Genomic DNA, 18,994 nt, shown 5'->3' with positions numbered 1-18,994 from the left:
CGAAGCAGTCCGTCCTGTCAGGGAAACATGGCCGGGCTTGAGGCGGAGGGGCCGAACTTGGCAAGGGAAGGTGCCCCCGGTTTTCCAGCCTTTTCGGCCACAAGCATTTAGAAACAGACACTCAGCAGCTGACTTCCTCTGCACAGGCAGGACAGAGAGCACCTGCGTTCGTGCTCAGCTGAACGAGGGCCAAAAGCAAGGGCCACCGGCCGCTGCCTGAGGGAGAGCCTTTCCCTGCAGTAGCAGGCTAAACTCCTGGTCACTCTGTGTGGTCTGTTCCATTTACTTGGCAAGAAAGAAACTGCAGATCGGCTCCAGGAGCCTCCTCCAGCCTCTTCTTCCCGGGCTGGGCTCTCTTCTGGGGGCAGAGGCTGTGAGGGTGAGGAAGGCCACAGGCCCTGGCCTGGCAGCATCACCTGCAGGACGCACCTCAGTGCCAGTTCAGTCCTGCAGACGTGACCCATGCAGCAGGCTCGAGCTTTATCTTCTAAAGAAACTTGTGATCTCTTATCTCAGGGAGCCTCCTCTGAGCAAAGGGAACGGTCACTTTTAAAGTCTAGGACTGCAGGGGCTCACAGAAGTAGCTCAAGCCACTATTTGAACAAACAGTTTTTAAAAATACATAGTTTCATGATGATTCAGCCTTCTTATAGTTTCTTCTTCCTTATTAACAAGTACAAAAATATTTCATAGAGATGATCCTAATTAGCTCATACGTAGAGTTATTGAAACTCAAGCGCAAGGCATCTTATTTAAGCTGAAACTTAAAGGCTCATTTTCTCTTGCATTTCTTTTTGTAGTTCATTTTTTACATAAAGTAGTGGTTCCTTCAAACTTTGTGACTTCCTCTCTTGATGGAGAGGTTGAATGAAGGATAAAGATTGGAACATCAATATTTCAACTAAAAATAAATTTTTTTTAAGTTTGTGCCGCTTTGAGAAAGGGAAATTATGTCTCAATTTTAAGGCAAAACCCTAGATTTAGAGTCTTTTCAAGTCATAAAATTAAAGAAAATAGTGTTAGAAATTCTGCTTTAGTTTATAAGAAGGGATAAATGAAGTGTATTTTTTACTGCCAGTGTGAAACAGCTATGCAACCATGCTCACTAAAAAACGCTTTTGTTTTCTTCTCCCCCATCCCCCAGAAGACGACCAAACAGGCCCATGATTTGTCACCATTGTAGTCCCAGTTCTGTCACTGACCTGCCATGTGACATCAGACAAGTCATTTTGACACTCCATTCCTGTTTGTCTTGTCTGTTTAGGTTACTTTGCTCTTCCTCTGAAGCAACCTCTGATGTTGTTTCCCCCAGTCCAGCCCAAACGAAAGAGAAGATTCCTAATCGCAGGTATACAAGTTGAGTAGCATTGCTATTTATGTTAAGTGATATGCAATAAAGATAAATTTTTTTGCTCTCTGTGCAACATGTATTTTAACTAATGAGTGGTGCAGACAGTAGGAAAGAAATTTTTTTTAATTTATTTTAACATCACTGCCATACTAATTACCAGAAATCACAAGTCAGACCCCAAAATTTCACTCATGCAAGACATTTAATGTTTCCATGTGACATTCCCAGGGAGAAAACTAAGCAAAAATGAGACTCAACTGCAAGTATGAACTGCATTAATTAGTGGTTAACGTGTCACTTTGATAACTTATCAGTCAACACTTCCCAGACTCATCTGTCTGATCCCTTTTGGCTTTTTGCTGACTTTTTGGAAGTGCATGAGAGAATACACTAATTATATTTACTGGTGGATTTGTTTGGCTTGAAGGGACAGATCTTACAGCACTCACATAAGATGATCAAACTGATCCCACCTCACCTTAAAACTTTTTAAAGTCTAAAAGCCAAAATACATGAAAGTTCTGGAAAAGTGTTCTTCTCAGGCGACCATTAAAAAAAAAAAAGTTTGTAAATTGAAGGTTGCCATTTTCATGCTATAAGAGACAGACATCTGAGAAGCAACAAGGAGGTCAACTGATGCAACTTCCCATGAAAGCCTGAACATAAATCTGGAGGTTTTGCCCAGCTGCGTCTTTCTTTTTTCTGTCTTCGCACAAGTGATCAAAAATAGAAGTAGGCAATAGTAGGGTACAGTGTGGAGAATATTGTATCGCTGTTTTAGGGTCAGGTAACAAGGAAGTTGCCTGGGGCACCATTAGGCAGAGGCAAGGAGCAATGAAAATCATTCAGGATGTGGTTGGAAAGAAGAGGGATTTATGCTTAGCCTCTCTCTCAGAGAGAGTTCTTACAGCATTTATGCCCTGAAAAGCAACCAGCAGCATTTTAAGGACAGACATTTCAAACCCTATTTGCATATTCAAGAGATTGAGATACCTATCTAAAGACCTTGTTCTATTCCATCCTAGACACCAAAGGGGACTGAATTTCCTACTGAGAGGTTTCAGTAAATTCACTTGTCCCAGGGAGTAAAAGGACAAAAACACTCTCATTAGTAAACAGGGGCAGGAAAAATAGTAGTGGATGTGAACTGCAAAAAGGAAGAACTGTGATAAATATCAGGAAAAAGGAGGAGCAGGTGGCAGAGGCTGGTTTATGGCCCTTTCCCTGGTGACGCTGCTGGAGCAGACCCTGTCCTATGAGGCAGCACTAAAGTGAGTGATCTGTGTACAATGTGAAGGATGGTGGGTGACCAAATGGAGGTCCCTCCAGCACTTCTGTGATTATAGCTGGCTTATAAAACTCCTTTTAAATTACCCTTTTTGGACTGCTGAAGGAGTGGCTACTACATTTTCTGAGAACTAATAGCCTGTTACTAGATTCATGCTAGAATACACAGCACAAGTTCTTATCTTAACAATGACAACTCATTATTTTAGTTTTATATGTGTATAAAAGAAAGAAATAACAAACTGGAGAAAAGGAACACTAGGAAGGATTCCCTTGAAGAGTTTTTCTTGCTTCAAAATGTGGCAGTTGAGACACTGAAATCAGCCATTGTACATTACAGATCATCATCCTCCTCAACTAGACTCCTGCACTTCTGCAATTTTTATGTATTCCTCCCAATAAAAATCTTTAAAACACTGAGAAAAGCTGAGCACTCCCACCACCATCACTTAAATTTTAGCAAAATGGGACAGTGTTATTCCCTACCAAGGCTCTCTATTTGGGCTGCCAGCTTGATCTGGATTTCTCTCTGATACTGGTGACTGCTGTTAACCAGGAGTCACTCCAGCAAAGCTGAATTTCACGTGTAGATAAAACAAATGTAAGGGGCTGACCTTGCCGGCATTCGAAGGAGGTCAGGCTGTGCAGGGCATAGTGCCTGTGTGCTTCAGGACAGGACACAGCTACGTAGCAAAAGCCGGCCACCCTCTGCATCCATCTCAGCTCCACAGCAAGGCTCGAAGATAGTGGGCAAGTGCCTTGGAAGTGAAGACAGCACCACCTTTCTTCTGCTGAGAAGTTCAAAGGAGAGGAAAAGATGTTTGTTTTATTGATGGTTCTCTTAGTGGAGGTGTCAACTAGCTGTTCACCTATGATCTGTCTGGGGCTAAGGAGTTGGTATTTTCAATTTAAAAGCTCATAATAGTAATTAACAGCTTTTCATTTGAGAAGAGGGGAGAGTTAATCATCATTCATTACTGTCAGACAGCTGTCTTTGAAATGCTAAAAGTTATGTGTGTTAGGAGGAGTTAATGTGAATATATGGTCATACCTATGATTGAGAACTAAGTAACCATGATTTAATTCAATGATGGCTTTTCAGCAGGATTGTTGCGATGAGCATGTGTGATGTAAAACCAACCTGGCTAATTAATCATATTTTTAAATACTTTAAAAACACGAAGGTACATTTAGTAATAATTCATCTAAAGCATTATGTTTTAAACAGCATTAAGTGGTTTCCTGAGTTTTTGATGTAAATTCCTCATAACAGGAGCTGCAAATAAGTTAATGGCAAGCGTCAAGGAGAAAAAGAAACATTTGGAAAAGTCTGTGGATTTTTCAAGCAAGCTAGCTTTTGGTGCTGGATTAATTTTCTCAGCCTGTTGTATGGTCCTTCAGGTCAAGAGTGAGAAATGCTAACAGAGCAATACAGATATGTGTATACTTGCCCTCCCCCGCCCCATTTCTGGAGATCAGGACCATCCACGCAGTATTTTTTGTAAATACAGGATTCTCACAGATTACGTGGGGTTGGAGGAAGCAAAGCAAGCTGCTTACAATAGCTGGGGAAGGCAAGCCCATGTAAGAAGTCAAAAAGCTTAAATTCCAAAGATAAAGCATTAAAAGAAATCCTTAATTCTTTCCACTATACACCAAATCATGGCTTCACTGAAAGTGTTTGAACAAGGAGCTCACTGTAAAATCCAAAAGGTACCGCAGCTACTCCATATGGCTCACGCAGCTAAATCATACCACGGGACCAGCTGCAGCATCACCTCTTGCTTCTCCACTCAAGGCAAGCCTTGCACTCCCTCCCCAGTTCCTGTAGATCCCTCCTGGCAGCAACCACCCTCCAAGTGCAATAAATAATTCTGCACTTCCCAAGCTGCGCTGGCTCACTTAACACCACGGAGCAGGGTGAATTGCAACTTCTACTCTGCTCTGGTGCATTTTATTTCTAAGCATATGAACCTGGCTTGCTATTTTAGTAAGAACAATTTCATTCCATTCTTCTCTTGATTTGTTTTCACAGCTTTAATACTTCAAGGATTTAAACTGGCCTTTCAAAGGAACACCTTTGAAGCTAGAAAATAGTTTTGCTGCTGGCTGCCCTCCGGTTTGCCCTTTAGACAGTTCTCTGGCAAAAAGCTTCTGATTTTGCAAATCAAAACCTGCTGTTTTCCAGAACACATACCTTGCACAAAGCAAGGCAAGGGGATGCTAAAGAACAGTCCACTTTCCTCCACCCTGTCACCTCCAACATTGCTTCTGCCACTGCTGCCCAGCAAGAAGTTGCTACAGCAGCAACTAGAAGGAGCAGGAGGGAAGCAAGGTGCTGGGAGTGCAAGTTACTTCCATACAGCTCCAGTTATCAGCAGTTCTAGACTAAAAGAAAACAAATCCAATTTTCTAAAAGCAGCCTGTATAATGAGATGCATCTGGCTTTACCTCACACATTCAAATCTGCTGTCCCTATCACTTCCTTCTACAATCAAGATAGGCATCAAAAGATTACATACAGGGAACTTAAACACTACCCCTCTTGCCCTTTTTCTTCTATTTGTGATTAAAATAAATAAATGGGGGGGAGCCAGATTCCAGGCACAGCAGTAATTTTTAGGACTGTTCTATTTAACATTGCAGCTGCTGTGTTATTTAAAAAGAGGCTGAAAGTAAAGTCCCTTATGCCCAAATACGACTAAATGCCCACAGATGACCAGAGATTCCCCACCTTTAATAAATATGTTAACAGTTATGATAGATATGTGATGCCATTGTTTAGCAACTAATTAAGGATTGAAGAAAACTCATCTCACAGGTGGGTTATTTTCAGTCTTGGAGTCACAGCTATTGCACTACTATCTGTTGTTGCCTACAGTTTCTCTATTTTTCCTTTTTGAATGCTTGACACAAATCACAGCTACAGCATCTCTAAGTTGTTTTTGTAACAGCTTATGATTTTGTTCTTTTGGCAGCTTATTCAAAGAAAAATGGCATAAACTACGATGAAATAGAAGCATTCATTTTCGTACACTGCCAATTAATGACCCCTCTATATCTCTGTTTCTAGAGTTTTGGGGTTATTAACTCTGCCATAATCTACCACTTGTCAAAATCAGCTTTGGGTACATTTGCAGTGGTAGAAATAAATGCATTGCACACAGGGGATTTCAAAATAAGCTCTTCCATCACCAGCCATACACAAAACCAGCTCAGTTCTTGTGCAGTTCCTCTGTACTAGGGATTAGGAAGCACCTAAGAAATAATGCAGGGCATCAATTTGTTCACTACATACATAGCATTGTTATAGGATGGGGTAATAGAGACTGCTGAGTTACACGTTAATAAATTAACAGAAGCAGTGCTGTACAACCTATGTCAAGTGTGCAGGATGTTATTGTAAAGATAGCAGGAAATGGAGGAAAAGTTGTACAGCGATATTGCAGCCCCCCCACCGCGTCATGCAGAGTGCGTGTCCCACACCAGCCCACCTCTGCCGCTACCACCCCTCGGTCAGGCTCACGTCCAACCGTAAATCTGTCCCCTGACAACTTCTGCAAACTACACGGTTAAACAACTGCTACAACCAAGCTGTGAATTGCACTGTTTTATTGACAGTAAAAATTCCTTGTATTTTTCCTTAATTTGTTTTTTGTTTTTGTTTTTTTTTTTAAATATTGTGTTCCCTCCTATTCAGCATAAGATTTTTATGTTACAGTAAAATTAAAAATTTCTTTTTGGGTTCTCACATGGACTCTAGCTACTCCTAATAGCTCCAACTACTAACTGGATTTAGAGCCTCATGTTTAGAGTATCCCATGAGATGCATGAAAGAATGACATCCCTGTGGGGATGTTTATGCTGTTGCACTGTAAAGTTGCCTTTGGCACCCAAAGTTGCCTGTGGTGGTGTCATTTAGGCTATGATTATTTTGGTGTGAGCACACCAGATGAGGTAAGCTGTAGGTTGACTGAAAGCAGGAAATTCAGTTTTGAAACAAAACATTGTCCCCAGCTTGCCCCATCATTGTATCTAGGCAGGTGTGAGACAAGATGATGGTCACTATAACCTGGATAAAATTTAGGGAAAAATTTGGGGGGCTGAGGGGAGGACAGACTTGCCAGAAAAACCAAAGAGGAATACATATTTATGTTTTCTGTGTTTTAGTTACATTTTAAAATGAAGTGGTTTTACCCTTAAAAGAAAATTGTCCTCCAATCATAACATTTCATTTCAAATCAGATCCAAAACCTTTTATTTCAGCTGTACATTTTGACAGCAAACACAGGCGGTTTTCAATTCAGTTAACCAAAACTGGCTGGCAAAGTTGAAACCAAAACAGCTAAATCCTTTATTTGCACAGCTGCTTGCACCAGACTCTCCTCCACCCCCCATAAATGATTGTGCTGCAGGACATCAACTCTATGTCAAGGCAGCTAGCGCCAGGTCCTGCAGCAGGCAGGATGATCACAAGTCTCTTTTATAAAATAGAATGATTCTATATTTTCTGAGTTCATTTACAACAAGCAGCACTGAAAGGAGGCAGAAGGAACAGCCTCGCAGTCTGTCTTGCATCTGCCGCTGGAGCTGGAACAGGAATTTCCATGCTGGGAACCAAAGGCAACGCTCTTTAGGGAAGACTGTCAGTTCATCAAGCAAGCACCAGCACCCTTGGCACTAAGGACCAGCAATTTGCTACTTTAGCTTTGCAGTGATTTCTATGAAGTGTCATTTGTTTTTTGAACTGGGTCATGCTAAGGAAATCCCAGCTAAGAGTCTTTGCCTTTTCCAAGAAGTGAAGGATTATTGTCTGCTACAATTACACATTCCAGTTTACAGAAAAAAAAATCCCAATTTCATTTTCTCTTAGTCACATTGTTTACTGGTTGCCTTAGAGCAAGGAGCACAGATGTCAAGTAACATGGCACAGCACCCTCTCTACACTATAGGTCAGAGATGAGGGCTGCTGAGGGGTTAACTTGTCCTTAGCTCCGCCTGCCAAGATGACTCATGCTGTCCAGACATGGGCAAAGCTTCCCTATGACTTCTGCTTCAAGGCCTCTGTGACACATTGAATCTGCTCCCGTCATGTCTCCGTAGGAGGATAAAACCTAACTCGGAAATCCATGAGGACTACGAATGAGAAGCAGAAACAGGGATTTTTTTTTTTTTTCTTCCAAGGAATCGAGTCTCCCAATCCCAAAGAAGTTTACCTAACACTTTTAAAGTCCCAGGCAAAGTAGTTTTGTTAGGATGTATTTACATAAGGCTTAAAAGATTTCCCAGACTGTAGGTGTGTGTAAACCACCCTGGCACTCACAAGCAATACACCTTCCAGAAGCTCACGTTGAAGTATCCTTTGTGGCAGATCAACAACATGTGCTGAAATATTTCAGCAGGAGAGGTTTCACATGCGTGTTTTATGCATGTTTTCTCCCTCCACCACCCCTTCACTTATTGAAAAGGCGGGTCTCCAAAGTGTCACTTGTCAGAAAGCCCTTGGCCCCGGACCAGAGCCCAGCCTCTCCTGCAGCTCAGCATCAGAGGAGTGTAGCAAGTTAGGAAATACTTGTTGTCATAAGGATACTGGGATGTAACGTGGCAGGGAAGGGTGGCTCCTGGGGTAGGCTTGGGGCACAGGACCTCAAGGAAAATGCTCTAGAAATGAGTTACCAGGGGCTGGGACAATGCCCATTGCCCCCCCAGATAGGGGGAGCCTGGACCAACCAAGCTAAATGGTGGGAACAGATGAAAATCCTACAAAGTGGAAGAAACAGATATGAGACTCTGAGGAGGGAGAGCTCAAAGCAGAACCTGGCTAAGAGCTCTGTGCCAGGGCAGCAGCAGGACTGGTGCTCAGCTCAGGAGGGCTGCAGCACTCCTGTACTTATACAAAGAATTTTTCATTCCCCCCAAAATAATTCCACCTCCAGCTTCTTCCAGGCAGTCACATTACTGAAATGCTGCAGTCTGCTCTTGTTAAGTGCCTCAAGCTCACCCAATAAAAAGTGCAAGCACAAAACTCCACCTTTCCAAGATACAGCACCACATTATCAAAGAGCTGTACTCCTGTCTCGAGTCAGGATGTCACAGGTTAACATTCACTGTGCAGTTTTTATTTCTGTGCAGGGTTCCTGTGTAGGAAAAAGTGCATGGTTTGAACTCTACAGTGAATAAATTAACATAACTTCTCCCATCTCCTCCCCTTCCCTTTACAAGGTTAGCACAACTGCAGTCTTTAGTAGCAAGTATCAGTTGGTGTTCTCCAAATAAACCTGAATTCCAGAGCAGCCCTTAAGAGCTGCTCTTCTCAGAAAAGGTTTGCTCTCACAGATAAAGCAAACCAGAAAAAAGAAATAAGTGTTTGATTTTTCTGACCAGTCATTTCTTTGGTGAAGACAGCACACCCCTCACTATGAATTTTCAGCTCTGTTTGCTTTGACTTCTTGTAGCTAAGCCAAGGAATTAAAAAAAAACCCAACCAAAAACCCAAAACCAAACAACCCACGTCTGAAAATTTCCACTAATGAATTCCAGACTTCTGGACTGCAAAACCATCTGCTTTCTCCCAAGTCATGTTGTCAACAACTGAGCACAGCTGTATGAAGAGCAACAAAATATTATACAGTTACTTGTGTTTCTTCACTCCCAAATTTGCAGGCTTATTGAAGTACATTAAAGAAACCCACTAGGTACAATGCAAGGTTTTATTGCTACCTTTACCTGTGCAATATTATCCTGATCACACTGGGCAAACAGGTAACAGAGGTGGCCCATCTTCATTGTTTTTGCAAAATCTTATAATGAGGAGCCAGTGGACGGGCAAAGTGCACTACCAGAGCTTTTATCACCCGACCTAGGAGGCAGGAGTTGGGATGCTGCACATTAATGATGTTAGTTAAATAGCTCAGGGTCTCCCCTGTTGTACCAGGCAGCCCAGCGACTCTCAAGGAGGCAGTATGCATGTAAACAAGAAGGTCCATTGAACTTATGGTGTTTCTCAAACCAAATGATTGCATTAACATCACAAACAACCAGACAAATTCTTTTGTCCAGCTCTGAGGCTATCAGAGACATCCATCTACAAATCTGCTAATGACTGCCTGCAGGGTAATGGCAATAGCTTGGTTTACTACCTCAATGTGCTGCTGATACCATGGAGCAAGAACAGCAACCATCATCCCCCATCAGACTCATTTGGTGGAAAGAACCCGATTAAAGCACCAGCAGTACTTTTCTCTATTTGAAAATTAGTACAGGATCTTCAGTGACTGAGAGAATCAGGACCACCTTTCTATGCCCTACCTGCAGACACCAGCTCCAGCAGCACAGGGCTTCTGGTCGCATGCTGGGCGTTGTTTCAAGGCAAGGGCATCACCGCTGAGACTCGACAGCGAAGGCACCACGCTGAGCCAGTCTGCTGTCAGTAACACACCGCTTCCCACGACAAATCACACCAGGCAGCCTGACACTCTTGTTGAATGGGGCAGAGCTTTTATCTTTTACCTCTGGAAGGTGGTTTCTAAGTAAACTTTCTTTAGACACATACAGTTGAAGTGATTTCTTCTTACCTTTAGCCCAGTAAACACATCCCCATCCACTGCAGAGAGTCAGACACACAATGAGAGAGCTTCATCCCGAGGCAAATAAAGTTTTCACTAAGTTTAATTCTGGTATCTTTGAGAGGTCTCTCCCTAAGTGCAACTTCTTCCTTAAAAAGTCCTAGATGCATTTCCAATTTATAAAGAAATACAAACTAATTAATCAATAGAATTAACACAGCAGTTTCAATGCACTAAGACAGCAAGGAAAGCTGATACTATAGAAGGCTTCCTACATGCTGCTCTGTTCTCTGGGCAAACCCCTAGAATGTTTTTAACTTTCAGGGTTCCTCATTTCCTTTCTTACAGCCTTTCTTTTAATAAGGTGCAGGGGAAAGAGGCTTTCAGATAGACATTTAGAAACTAAACCCACATACTTAACATAGAGCCTGTCAAATATTTCAAGTCAGAAATACCCAGCAGCACATAAATAGCTTGTGCTTCAATTCTTACAGCTTACCTGAATATACATTTTCCAGATAGGCTAGGAAAAAGCACAACTTGGAGCTCATTTTTCCTTCCAGGGACAGAGCTCCTATAAACTTCCATGAACAGACATAAATGCTATTTCAGCATTACAAGATCCAAATCCCAATCCCCCTCTCCCTACTCTGTTAATGGTGCAAACCACAGCTTATTCATTGCTTTGAGCCTCGTAGATCCCCATTTAGCTGCTAATACCGAACCAACTTAAGCTTCCTCCTTCTGCTTTAAATTGATAGACCTAAACATACCAAAAAATAAAATAAAAATAACTTTTCCTTCATAGACATAACCCATCAGATACAATTTGGGGGAGAGGAGAGGCAAAGACCACAGCCATTAAATATAGCCAGGCGTCACCCACGAGTAAAAGAAGTTCAGCTACACAACAGTTTCATTTACCTGATTGTCACCAGTAGAGAGCAGATGCATTAATTCACAGATGGAGAGTATAAGCTTTTCAAGGCAAAAACCCAAACACCCAGCTGCTTTGGGAACCTTAATTCCATTTCCCATACAGATGGCTTAAGGAGCTAGGATGGGATCTAAGCTTTTTGGAAGCATGAGTTACATTTGTGAATGTTGCATCAAAATCTGTTCTTCTGTAAACTGGCTCAAAATTGAGCAGCTCCCACAGAAATGCTCAAGACAAGCAGTGGCCTATGTTGCACGCTGCCGCACCAGCCACCTGGTTTTGCCTTGCAGCCAGTGGAACCTTGTCCCCAGGGTTATCTTGTGTCTCATTTCGTGAGTTAAAATAGGCGAGAATGAAGCTGGAGGCTGTTTCTTCCTTTCTTGTTTAGACTGGTGGTTTTTTGGGTATTGTTGCTTCTTACCAGCTCCTGGCCAGGTGATCACTTATATTCCCAAGGCTAACTGTTGGCCTCAGGGAGTCCCTTCGTGATGATGTGCATCCAGTCCCTGTGTGTCTGCTTACGCTCATGTCTGTCCACTTTCCTTAGATGGGCAATCAGCTCCTAGGAAAATTCCTAAGAAAGCATGTCTTTATGGCTAGATGTTTCAAAGCACAGAAGTATAATGCTGGGGGCAGTATGTACATTTTGTACGGTGTGGCAAGGGCTGTCTTTTATAGGCTGTGGTCTCAGATTTGTGCACCTGGCTTTTAATGAGCACAGATAGATGTAGGAGGGGTTATTCACAGCACCTACATTTCAACATTTGTATTTGGTTTTAACAGAGCAAATCTGCAGAGGAGATAAATAAAGTGATAAATATTCTTATTCCTGCTGATGGAGTAAAGGACTAAGGGCCCCAAAAAATGCCAGAGGCAGTGCGTGATGCTGAGCTTGGAGCCCTTGTAGTGTCTCTGTCCCAACAACAAGCCCATCTCTCACTTCTCAGCTCACACCTGAAAACAAAACGTGATGAAATATTTCACTTTTTCATACAAGAGGTCTCCCAGATGATCCAGACAGGTAGTACCTGCCCTTTACAAATTTAGCTTCTGAAGATTCTCAACTCTTCTTACTTTGCAATTCTTACTCTACTGTTGTGTTACTCGGCACTTGAGAAAACAAGTATCCCAGAGGAGATTGAATGCTTTTTTTGCAGCCAACAAAAATAAAGGACCAATTCCAGTACCCTTCTCCTCTTTACTTCTTCTTACCCCTGTGATATATATGGCTAGTGAAACAATACCAAAATGGAATACAAACTTTTCCTTCTTTGGTAACCTCTTGGCAAAAGAATGAACTAAGAAGTATCCCGTGAATGAGCTACATCCAGTTCTCGTTTCCCTTTTATTAAAGGATCACCTCTAATAAATAGCTTTTGTTTCTCACTTCAGTGACAACTTTGAGGAGGTTTCAGTAATTGACTGTCTTATAACGGATCTGAGCTCAGTTCACAGGGCAGAAAATTAAAAGGCATGCCTGCAAAATTAACGGGAAATACATAATTTTCTGGCATGCAAAAATACAATTCCTTTCTACCAAATTTGGCTTAGATTTAACAAAACATGTTACACAGATGGAGATTCTTTCAAAACCAAATTAGCTGTCCTAAGCTAACCAAGCTTTAATGGTGCCGATAAGACAGTGAGATGATACAAAATAAACTGTCCAGCAATATTAGTTATATTTTCCCAACCAGGACACTGTTGATGTGTTGCTTGGCAGTTGATTGTGTTTAGTGTGGACATAATTGTTAGAGTAATAAGTTCAGCCTATGAGTTTCTGAAAATTTTCATTTCCACTATTTGCAGTACAATATTTGGGGCAAATGGCTTCTATGCTATGCTTTTTGAATAAATTTCAAAGTGTTAGAATACAGAAACAGTGAATTAGAATATGCTTTTTGCCTATGGGAATTTTCTGATGAAATATTGTTTCTAACTCTTTGAGGAATCATAAACTTTTTCCAGAAATCAATGCTCAGCCATTCCAGTATTCAGCTGATTTATGTTCTTAGTCATGCTAATAGCAACCGAGTGAATTAATCTTTTCTGTTTGATAAGATTTTGTTATGTTAATTCAGCTCTAGCCTTATGGGTATGGAAATAGTTAGGTTCCTCTGCTTTCCTTATTTTGATTCAGGAAAAGAAAGAAGCTGGTCTTTTGATCCTGTACTGCTCAAAATGGAACTAAACCCACAGAACATTTTGCCAGATCTTTTGTGGTAAAGCAGTATCCTAACTGTTTGCAACAAGCCTTTCTGCTTCCTTCCACAAAGTGAGACATCGGAAGAATGCCGTTGGAAAAGGAAGGTAACAAAAGGAAGGCATCTTCAGTGAAAATTATTTCCTTTTTCAGACTGTATTTAGATATCTAAAAAGTTTCTGAGAAAATGGCTTAGCACATGCATTATATTCCCCAGCACCCCTGCTGGTAGCAGCTGGATGCAGTGTTTCAGCAGTTGCTCTTGTAGGAAATATAACAGCAATTTGCAATAATAGACAATAAATATCCATGGATGTAGACTGGGAGCCTAATTTTGCAATATAGCCCCCCACATACATGAATTCCCTTTGAAGCACAATCCCACTAGTCTGCAGAGTGTTCAGAACAGGCTGTGAGCAGCTGATTTCCTGACCCTCAGAAAGTGCTATGAAAGCAGAATGTACCCCTTAAGGGACATGACATACCTATCAAGTCTGCTTTCTACTTAGAGGTGTCTCCAAGGTGAACCCTAGAACTAAGCTTGTGGCATTTTCCTTTAGCTCTAAAGCACCAGTGAGACCAGGGGAAGATGGTTTAGGGGTTAAATGGGCTTTAGCAGGTCCTATTTCAATCCCACGCTCCACCACTGTTTTGGAGGGGTTTTTATATAAATGTAGGTACGACACTTAAATCTGGACCATTAAAAATACCTGGGTGCTGCTTTGCTTGGTATCATAATGCCTTGTGCCTGGGCAACTTGGGAATTTAAGTCCTGAGCCTCTAAAAGCTATTCAGTAGCACTTCCAGCCCTCAGCAGCCATGCTTTCAAATTACGCATGGGAAAAGAACAGGTAAGGAGGGAAGGATGTCCTTGGGGAACTGAGAAATAAACCCCACTGAAACATCAAAGCTACCCGCGAATGACCTCATATCAAAGATGTTCAGGTGATAAAGCAGCTGCCCGATACATCTGTCTGACCTGATGTGTGTATCTGACAGAAGGAAGAGCCAGTTCCCTTTGCCAGAATAGCTGTGAACCCTCTCCTGGCCGCCTGCGTGTACGTACCATAACCCATCCCCAACCAGGCAAACCCATCTTGTGTTTATGCCCCGCCGTAGTGCCCCCAGGGTGCCTCCAGCTCTTCCTTGTGTGAGTGCTCTGTGTTACCCCTTCTCAATGTAGAAGAACAGATTCAACTTTCTGATCCCCGCCAGTGACTATTTCCCTGACACACTCTGCACGAGCCATGAGAGTTCAGATAATGAGGATCCATCTGTACAAAATGTGTTGGGCTTTATTCTACTCTCGCTGGAGTTTCTTCAGCTCTAAAGCAAGGCTGAATTAACCTGTTCCTCACAAAATCATCTAAATATTAAGTTTATGTCCCTAACTTTTTTTGAAGTCTTTTGATGAAATCTAGTCTGGAAAACACTTCACATGACTATGCCAATAACGTCTCTAAACTTTCTCTCTAGTGAAAGGACTAACAGAAAAAATCTAATTCCTTCCTAACTACTCACTCGGCTGTCTGCCTTTCCCCTTGTGCGTAGAAACACAGTCAAGTGATGGGATCATGTCCGCCTTAGTGACACATACAACTGAGCTAATGCAGGAAGAGGTTGTATTCAAGATGGAAATGACCCATTGAAGTTGTAGCGTCAGGTCTTGCACTGTTGGGAATTACATCTCATAGTCTTCTACAATAAATATAAGCTCAAGAGTGAAGTTAGCTAAGCAAGAGGTAGGGAAAAAATGGCCTATAGAAAGTCCAAACCATCTTCTAGCTAACTAATTTACATTTGAAGAGAAAGACAGAAATACAAGTATGTAGCTACCAAAGACCTGTAACAGAACCACAGAAATATGCAGTCTCTTCTGTGTGTTTGCTGGAAAGTTAGTTGTAGCTGTGTTGCTGAATTGCCTATAGATCCTTAGGGTAGAATCCAGCTGATTACACACAGAGGATGAGCTATCTGGTGGCATCTTCCTGACTTCTAGTGGCCACGACTTTGTGCTGTCTACAACCATACTTTGGATAACCTGGCTCATATTCTGAGTCCTCCTTTTACTGGGCTATAAACCTGTCTAAACAGACAAACTATAGATGTAGCTGGGCTAGACTAGCAGCATAGATTCAGCTTTGTATTTAAAGGAAGGGCCTGCAAGGAAAAGCATTGAGTAGCACAGTTTGGGAAAGAGCTAAAGCTGAACATTGTGGTTTGTTCTTTGTGTTCCCAATGAAGAGCAATAGTAGAAGAGTTATAATTGTTTGTACCATCTCTGTAGGGAATGATGGGCAGTTTTAGGATTCTGCAGCAGAAATGGATCCTAGAGCATAGCTGGAGAGGTGATTTCAAGTATCATCATTTTTAGATACTCAGTTTGAATCACTATCCAGAGGAAAACACCTCTGTAACTTCTGGTGTTTAGTTGTAACACCAGCTCTCTAAGATCATCACTGCCTTTGCAGAAAAAGGTCTTTAAGATAACAGTGAGGATCAACTTTTTAAACAAGATAGCAGACAATAGCACTACATCTGAAAAGCTTCTCATACAGACACCAGGTTTACAGCAGGGCGAGCCATCTTACTAGACACTAATTGTGGCAGATAATGACTTCTTCAGTGACATACAGAGCTAGATTTTGGGGGCTGTATTCTGACAGCTCAATTGCCTTAATTTGCAATGCAAAATCTATCAGAATTGGTTTTTTATTCTGTCACTGCAGATTACACAGCAGTTTTGACCCTCATAAAAAAGGATTTCTTCTTGATCTTCACCATTCAACTGAGCCAGTCTTAAACTTTCCCAGCAGGGCACACTGATGGAAACAGGATACGATAGTAGGTTCTGCTTTCTGTACAAATCCAGACTTGCACATTAGCTAAACCATGTTTGCTGCAGGGGAAGAATTGTTGATTTTTTTTTTTCTTCTTTCCCATCTGTTTTTTCTTTTCTCTGGGGCATCCATTCTACTATCTAATCCTAATACTCTGAGCAACAACATCAGTGCGTGCATGATGCCAGTAGTGAGGTAGGATACTTATCAGGAACATCAGCAGCAGCCAGAACTTCAGCCTCTGAGCAAAGTTACTCAGTGGCTATCTGAACATTTACACTGAATATTTTCTTTTTTGACTTCCACCAAAGGGTGTTTGTTTTTATCCGCTCCTTTTACGTCCTCAGTAGCAGCAGAGACGTTTTGAATAAAGCAAGGGGGATACTTCTGATTGTTTGGATTCTGTTCAAGAAGGACAGATTTATATGTTTACCCTGGAAATGACTTACTGAATCATACTTGTGAGCAGAGCCAGGGAGCCCCCGTGCCTCCACCTCCCCCAGCCAGTCCTCAGGGCTCTGCCACAATGTGGTTTTCATTATAAGCAGGAGCTGCTGCAGCATTTTCTTCCTTACTACAGTATTTTTCGTTATGCAGGCAGCAGAACAACTAGAAAAATCAACCTCTGTTAAGGAAAGAATTGATTAAATCTATTGGGGGACAAAAGTGCTTTTAGACTCATATGTGTGTAGTTATGTTAAAGATGTGATGATGGAGGGCGAGTGGAGCCTTACTCTGTGTGTATAGTGCAGCGACATGATAGAATAAGGATTCATTGACAACAGACCTCAAGGCTCAGTTTGGGTCTTTGGTGTGCCCCAGGTTATTGCCAGCAGTTCAGGCATATTTATTTGATTTGGTTATTCTGGTGGTGATCCTACCAAGGAACGCTTCTGTTTGCCAGCTCACCACCTCTGAGCAAAAACAATAAACTGCTTCTAGAAAGATTAAGATGTTGAAGAAATTCCTCTTCAGTTTCAGCTTTCCTCGGGCTTTATTTTTTCATGCCTTTAGTACATAAGGGTTAATAAAATCCAAGATGTCTCTCTTGTTTCTGTCATGCCATTATAATGCACTTTGGAGGAATACCAGAACATAAACGTTCACTCTGTTGCCTGGAAGACAGAGATCCCATGCATGAAGAAATAATTGCCACTTTTTGGTGACAAAAAATATTAATCCCAGTAACAGGCGGAGTGACTGTGCTTTTGCAAGGCTTTTTTGCCAGCTTCATTCATGTCACATTTGCTCTGCCATGAGGGATTGCAGCTCAACTGCTTCTTCAGCAAATCATTCCTTTAGTCACATTATCTATAAAAAGAGCCGTGACACCAACAGAGAGATCAGTCTTGTGGATGTCAGCCCTGTTCACCCCAGGTCCCATCCGTGCTTGGCACAACATTGGCCAGGCAAAGGAGACTGCTTGCTGCAGACCTCGGGGGTCTGTGGGTTGCTGTGAGCATTTCAGCACTGTCTTTTGCCCCATGGAATTGTCCTAATAAAGCCCCAAAATAGTATCAAAGCTTGGAGGGATTTCTACCTCCACAGCCCCTTGATATATTTCAGTTTGAGAGGCTGATATATATTGAATTACTGACGTTAGCATCATGGTAGAAGAGAAATTTCACTAGGTGACAGAAACATCTCCTGTTACCCTCTTAAGGGGAGAAAAAGTGAAGGGCTGTAGGGCAGAACTGCTCTTTGACATGTCAAGTTACAGCCACAAGAGGTTATCTAAAACATCTGCTGTTGATTTGCATGACCCTGGAAGTGGACACATTTCACAAGCAGCTTTGCATCTACCTTTCTTCAGCTTTCTCCTTTTCTTTTTCATCTCTCACTCCTTCAGTATGAGTTAATTTAGAGGAAGCTTTACTGAGCGATATCCTGTTTTATATGATATTTTTACTTTAATGAGGATGAGAGACGATGAAGCTGAGCAGTGAACAAGTCTAGCTGAACTTTTGAAGTTTCCATGGGAATTCCCAGTCCAGGGTTCACAGACCCTTCCCACAGCAGTCAGTCATGAGACATGAGATAGTCTTTGATGCATGAGACATGACAGAGTCACCTTTCCACAAAAAGAGACATTCCCAAATTCATATATTTCCTCTTCTGATATTTCCTTTTCAGCTGTGGTTTTGCATGAGATAACCCAGTCCTGTTTGTTTTTAAAGAAAACACAAAAACTAGCAGATACATAATGACTTGGGATATTGAGCAAGGAACCATTTACCCAATTGTAACCACTTGAATCATTCTCCAGATGTACCTATAGCATCCCTATCACGTTATATGAAAATTCTGGGGCAGAGGAGACCAGAAGCTCTTCTAGAGACACATTTTCAGTCTAATAGCAAAGCTTGGAGCAGCGTGACATTTCTTGCATTGGGTGGGACGAATGATATTTCATTAATCACTGCTTGTTTTGGAGTTACATCACTGTCTATGAAATGGAAAAACAGTATGTTGTGTAGTTTCAATAGGTTTGACCATCAAATTACGCAAGTCATCAGTATTAAGGGAGTGGAACAGGCCACTTTCATGGGTTATAATGCCCAGTGTGTTATAAAAAGCAAATTGCATTATAAAACATAACGTCCTTTATAACATAACACAATTATGTTGTCCAGTGCAACATAACCTAATGTCTTTTTCATCTGAAAGTGGCCACGTCTAAGTCACACCAAAAATGACACAACTGAAAAATTGTGTCATCAACTTCAGCTTTACCAATGATGATGTTGAATATGCAGTCTGTCCCAGCAAAAAGACTTCTATTTCTCATGTGTTAAAAATTAGACATAGAAC

At 41.7% G+C, this 18,994-nt stretch overlaps 1 long non-coding RNA gene across 4 annotated transcripts in view; it reads left to right on the top strand.

Annotated features, from left to right (window-relative positions):
* The window catches only part of LOC142603922 (uncharacterized), a 31,222-nt gene that overhangs the window by 240 nt on the left and 11,988 nt on the right, over nucleotides 1–18,994 (top strand). Inside the window, exons 2-3 of one of the 4 annotated variants that reach the window (XR_012837806.1) lie at nucleotides 1,265–1,348; nucleotides 13,281–13,464. This is a non-coding gene — a long non-coding RNA (uncharacterized LOC142603922). Of the gene's footprint in view, nucleotides 1–1,264; nucleotides 1,357–13,280; nucleotides 13,465–18,994 lie in introns of all 4 variants that reach the window. The other 3 variants (XR_012837807.1, XR_012837804.1, XR_012837805.1) reach the window with 3 other exon arrangements.

The sequence above is a fragment of the Balearica regulorum genome, chromosome 14 (genome assembly GCF_011004875.1).
Source record: "Balearica regulorum gibbericeps isolate bBalReg1 chromosome 14, bBalReg1.pri, whole genome shotgun sequence".
In the NCBI taxonomy this organism is placed as follows: Eukaryota; Metazoa; Chordata; class Aves; order Gruiformes; family Gruidae; genus Balearica; species Balearica regulorum.
The sequence above is the reverse complement of the archived record's forward strand: the minus strand, read 5'-3'. Positions and strand labels throughout refer to the sequence as shown.